Source organism: Triticum aestivum, chromosome 3B (genome assembly GCF_018294505.1).
Source record: "Triticum aestivum cultivar Chinese Spring chromosome 3B, IWGSC CS RefSeq v2.1, whole genome shotgun sequence".
In the NCBI taxonomy this organism is placed as follows: domain Eukaryota; kingdom Viridiplantae; phylum Streptophyta; class Magnoliopsida; order Poales; family Poaceae; genus Triticum; species Triticum aestivum.
The window spans coordinates 233178797-233184563 of NC_057801.1; the positions used below are offsets into that span (position 1 = coordinate 233178797).

At 38.6% G+C, this 5767-nt stretch overlaps 1 long non-coding RNA gene across 2 annotated transcripts; it reads left to right on the forward strand.

Annotated features, from left to right (window-relative positions):
- Positions 1-300: 300 nt before the first annotated feature.
- LOC123069473 (uncharacterized) lies at positions 301-5279 on the forward strand. Of its 2 annotated transcripts, XR_006432587.1 has the most exons (4): positions 301-784; positions 1585-3597; positions 3693-3828; positions 4647-5279. It is a non-coding gene; the product is annotated as an uncharacterized lncRNA (long non-coding RNA). The 2 variants fall into 2 exon arrangements; XR_006432586.1 differs by having other exon boundaries at positions 303-3597.
- The last annotated feature ends 488 nt before the right edge of the window (positions 5280-5767 follow it).

The window sequence follows — 5767 nt, forward strand, 5'->3', positions numbered from 1 at the left end:
TAAAATACATCTAGATACACCCCCTTCTATTCATTTTGATGACGAGTATTTTCGGATGGAGGGAGTATTAATTTTCATTAGAGAAAAGTAATTGTGCACACTACTATTGCGTGTACAAAACGTCATTGGTTTCATGGGTCCCATCATGCTAATTCCTTTGCTTTCCGTATTAGGTAGTCTTCTCGACTTATGAGTATATTTTTGTTGTTGTTTTTTTTGGAAAAGTTAGTATTTCTTTTCTGCTGGGATATTATGGGATTTAGCTAAACAGGCACACGCACATGGACATAGCGACCACACATCTTCTTTCCTGAGCACCCTAAAAAAATCATCTTTCCCGTTCACACTTTCACACAGTAGCATGTTCCTCTTGCCCGATCCCCTTTTTCTCTTCCTTATTCTCTCCGCTAGTGCCGCGGGATTGCTCCCAATAGCTCCCTCCCTTGATTCGGTGCCTTGAGCTTGATCGTCCTCACCTGCAGGCTGCAGCCACCCCTTGCAGCTCGATTCGCTGGTGCGGCTAGTGGCTGGTTTGTCTCCTCATATGCCTCCTCGGTCTGTTAGGCTGGTAAACGGAGATGAGGGGCTAGCATGGCCCAAGGCGGAGCTGCGCAAGGGAGGAAGCTAGATCCTCAATCTGCACGCTGTTTTTATTGTCGGCGTCCGTGCAGGTGATGTAGTCTTTACTCTTTAGTGTGAGGATGTTGGAGACATTTTCTACCCCTGGAGCGCCAGCCAGACAAATCCTCCACATCGGCAACATTCTTCTAAGTTCGATCTGCAGGTCCCCTTTTTTCCTTTTCCCGATTCTGTCATATATTTATTTTTTTCGTAACCGTTTCTTATGTTTGTGTGATTGAACCAATATAACCTTTGAGCTGATTAAATAGAAATTTATGAAAACATATTTTAAAGTCCTAAAAAAATGCATGTAGATGTGCTTCATAAGATTTAATTAAATGAATTTTTCACTTTTTATGTACTATCAAAATATTTTAGTTCAGCATGTTAGTCTTTTATGGAGAACATGCAAATATAAAAGAAAAATCATAATCAGGTGTTAGGACGAACACTTAACATGTAAGGAAAAACTCAGGATAGTCTCAAATTTAAAGGAGGATTTTTATTTGTTTAATTCTGAATTATTTGGCTATTTGAAGCTTGGGAGCGAAAGGTATGCACTTGATATTGTGTTACAATACTTTTATGGAAGATAATATAGAGAAAGTAGTAAACATACACGTAGAAAGGTTCCACTACCAAAACAGCACCTGCATCATATTTTGCATACACCTAATAAGATGGAGAAAATGGAGAACTTCTTCTTATCAAGCCTAACTTTTTATCTGCACTATGACTTGTAACAAAAAACTATCAGATTTTATAAAACATAAATTAGATTAGTTTTAATCTCATGTTGTGGTAGGCACCTTCTTTGAATCTGTCCCTTGCCATTCTGAATATTTTTGCAAGTATATTATCTCTATCCAGCATATTTAAGTTCCTCGGCGATGTGAGGATCTATTGACTCCATTTTATCTTCAGACGTGGACGCATTAATCCTGTTTCTTACCTCATTTTCAGTGTCACAGATGTACAACTGTGCCCAGCGTGGTCTGTCTTTACCTTCAGGTAGTAGAGTTCCTATTCTGTGGTAGTTTTGCCCATTCATTCTAAAAACATAGGACCCACTGCTATTGTTTATTTCTTTTTCTATTTTCCCTCCCATTGTCGTGAAAGCGAACATGGAGTTGTACAATCTGATATTTTGTATATATTTTTTGACCTGTTTCTGTTGTCTTTCCTTAGCAATTTTGCAAGGTAAGTCTGTAGCTCTCTAAATGGTGGCAAAACAACCTTCCCTGTTGGCATCATAGTCCGAAAGATGGCATGCTTTTCACTCTACCTGACGTTCTTTCTTCGTACCAGAAAATTACGCCACATCGTCACACTTGGAGCTTGGTTTTCCTATTAGTCCTTTCCGATATCCTGTCCAAGTTTCTGATTTAGCATCAATTTAATATTAGTATTGTCTCGTATTGTTGATACTTAAAAAAATCAATAGAGCTTATGTATCTGGTGTTTATTTCTTTCTGCTTGATATTGATGTAGCACAATTTTTCTTACTTTTAGTCATGTACATGTACATAACAGAAATATGGGGTTCATGAATGTCCAAACTTTAGATGTTGATTCTATTTTCTTGTTGCTTACCTCATAGTCTCACCAGTCTGACCGATTAGTGCCCTTTTTTGTCGATTGTTCTGCAACCCTTGTGCTTTGTATTTTTATTTTCCTATGTACTCTTGTCTCTTTAGCCTTTTCTGTTTTGTTAATTGCCCTTCGTAACCATAAATACCAATTAGTAGAAGTAAGAGGGAATTTCCTTCATAAGCAACTTATTACCCATGGTCGCAGTCATTGTTCATTTGAACATTTGTATAGGACATTGTTCCTTGTGGCAATGGAACATTATTTCCTCAATATTGGTTTAGACAGAGTGCATTTGTTTTATAATGATTTTTTGAAAGCATACTTCATAGGTACAGGCAGAACCAAATGTAACATGTTTCTGTGATTTAATAGAGCAATTTAAATTAGCCCTGCGTGAAGATATGGAATTGCATGTGCAACCGGAGTTAATGAAGGAATATTTTATGTTTAGAAAGATTTGAGCACATAGATAGCATAGTTGATGTGCAAAGCATAAGCAGGGTACATAATGTTTGCTTCATGTATACTATACTATCAGTTGTGCGTCATTACTGGTAAAGTTTAGAATCACATGGATTATAATACACATAAGGGTAAAACTTTGTGAATATTTTCTTACTTCACCTAGATTAAAGGTTGTTCTTTTGGTGTAGTTATGTAGTGTAGGACATCCCCATGTATGATCAAAGGCTCTATTTTTCTTGTCTTGTGGTTTCATTCTCCTTTCCAATCTTGCCATTTTTTGGCTCATTGTCTGGACTTGCTTCAATAAGATAACAATTTAAAATATTGTTTTCTTGTCCAAGCTAAAATCAATTAGGAACCTCTTGTGGCTACTTGGAATTACTGCCTTTTTAGTAGTAACATTATTGTGATACCAATAGAAGATTCACAATTAATAACATATCACCTTGTTACCACCGGCGGAGCTTCAGCAAGGCTGAAAGGGCCATGGCCCGCCCTTCACTGAAGCAAATAAAGTTTTATATGAAGTCTAACCCACAACAATATTGATTTTGTACCTTGTTACTACTCTTTATACTATCCAGCCCGCCCAATATTTTTTTGGTAGCTCCGCCACTACTTGTTACATTGCTTATTTGTTTTTTAACCACGTTGGCTGGTCTCTGAAATTCCTTGCTGTGTGGCCCACCTTTTATTTTGGCTGTTTATTCCTACACAATAGAAAATGCAAATATAAAGTTAAAGAGGATGATATTATAATATTATTAGAGACAGTGGCAGACCCAGAATTTGTGTTTTTTGTGGGGCAACAGACGACTACAAAGATCAGTGTCGGTGCGCCCATTGGTCTTTGGAGAGGGGATTATCTTGCTCTGCCACTTGAGACTTGGGGCCGGCCAGCCCTGCTCGTGCCAAATGGTGGGTCAACTACTGATTACAGATTAATGGTCAAGTTTATGAAGATTCATTATTTTTATTACTTTTCACCTTATAAATATTCGTTTTTGTTGTAGAAGTAAAGGAGATCAACTTTGTGCTGAAATCTTTAATGATAAAGAGGATCTTAAGTTCCAATCATCACGTGAAGTCACAAATATTGAGTATCTTTTAGTAGCAGCCGGCCAAAGCCATATGTACCTGATTAATGAGGTATTTTTTTAGACAGAATTAATAATGTACTCAAGCAAAATATTTTGTGAACCATTATCTGATCTACAAACTCCAAGCGGATACTATACTGCAGTGCCCTTTACTTCTTAATAGAGTTCATACCTATGAAAGCCGTTCCAAACCCCAAATTATAGTAGAAGATCATGCTATAATTCTCATCTTATTTCTTTTCAAAGATATCATGCAGACTTGCTTGTGCAAACATAAGATATGAATGTACAATCAAAAGTATGACACTCGGATAAATTAACAGTCTTATATTTTCATAGACGGGATTGGGCATTGCTGTAGATCAAAATTTTGAATATAGCGTCTGAACTTTGGCACACAATTGATTCACATATTGTCTATTTCAGAGATATCATGTAGATTCGCTTCTGCAATCCTAATACATGAACGAACACTCTAAACTTCGACATACACAAATCCACACATTGATTTAGGAATCTTCTGTAGTTTTTTCACTGTTGGGTAGGTGAACATACAACATCGTTTGACATTATTGCCAAATTTCATTGTCCCTTTTCCTGTTTTTCTGCTCATGCATTAGACCGGGTACAATGCATTTGACACTGATGTAGTCGCTAACAATTTTGTGGTACAAGCCATTTGTTATGTATATGTTGTCACTGTTAGGCAAAACCCTCGCTTAGTATTGGAGACCGGTGCTATCGAACACTTGATTAGTTCTTTACAGATATCATATTTCTAACGACCAATCCTAGGTTCAGAGTAAATAAATTATTCTTTTCAATCCATCAGATATGGAATCAATAACGAAATTTTTTTGTCCCCAGGATCCGTACCTTCTCTGCCATGAACATGGCTCTGTTCTGGATTCGTCGGAGATTGGGCTGCTCGATTTAACATCTCCGTCGGCTGCTGGGAGTTGGGAAATCCTGAATCCGATGGCGAGGACTCAGATTCAACATCCAAATTAGGGTATCCAATGCATTTCCATACAGAGACTCGCATCTTTCTTCATCGCTCTCGATCAGCGTCTCTGCAACCGGAGCTACTATGAAGTTACGGTGGGAGGAGCCACCTGATAGATACTCGCATCCCGTCGAGAGCTCCAATTGTTGTTCTTCATGTGGCCAACAGAAGATTGGTTTTTGGGAGAAACGGAGCATGATTTGTTGAATCGGAAAGGGCTTGGATGAATCATGGAGGAGTACTGATGTAGATTAGGGAAGGCACGGAGCAAGATGAATCATGGAGGATAATTGATGTAGATTAGGGAAGGCACGGAGCGAGAGATTGTTTGAAGATCTTGGTGCATAGGGTATGTGTCCACCTATTCTTTTTTGTTGACATCAAGGGTCCGCCTATTCTTTTTATTAGACTATAAAAAAAAACCTATTCTTTTTATTGTGGGACGACTATGACTTTTTTCAATCATGAGATCGTAGAACAGAATTGAGAGATTATTTGTGATTCTGGTGCATACGGGACCATGTGGTTTATGAGGATCTAACGGTTCTAGTTTATTGAATGGAATTGGTCCCATCAAATTAAAGGCCAGATATCTCTAATTATTGTGGAGTTTTCTAGCCTAATTATCTTATTTCTGGTGAGCCATCAAATACTTTTTATATATAAATAGACTAGTTGTAGTTGTCAAATCGAATAGTACTGCGCCGTCCACTGCACGCCCGGCTGAACACGCCTCCTCGCCTCCATTAAACCCGCATGCAAACCGAGAAACCTACTCCGGCCCGCGGGAGGAAATTTGCGGTTGCCGCGGGAGGGTTATTCTGCAAATTTTCAGCAACTTAGCATGCGACCATTTGATCTCAGATCCATGGGCTGCCAGCACCCCGTATCATGGTCGCACCTACCACGACCGTCGCGTCGCATGTCGTGCCCTTGGAGATTTAACATGGTGCATTAGGCTATTTGATGTTGGCATATCATA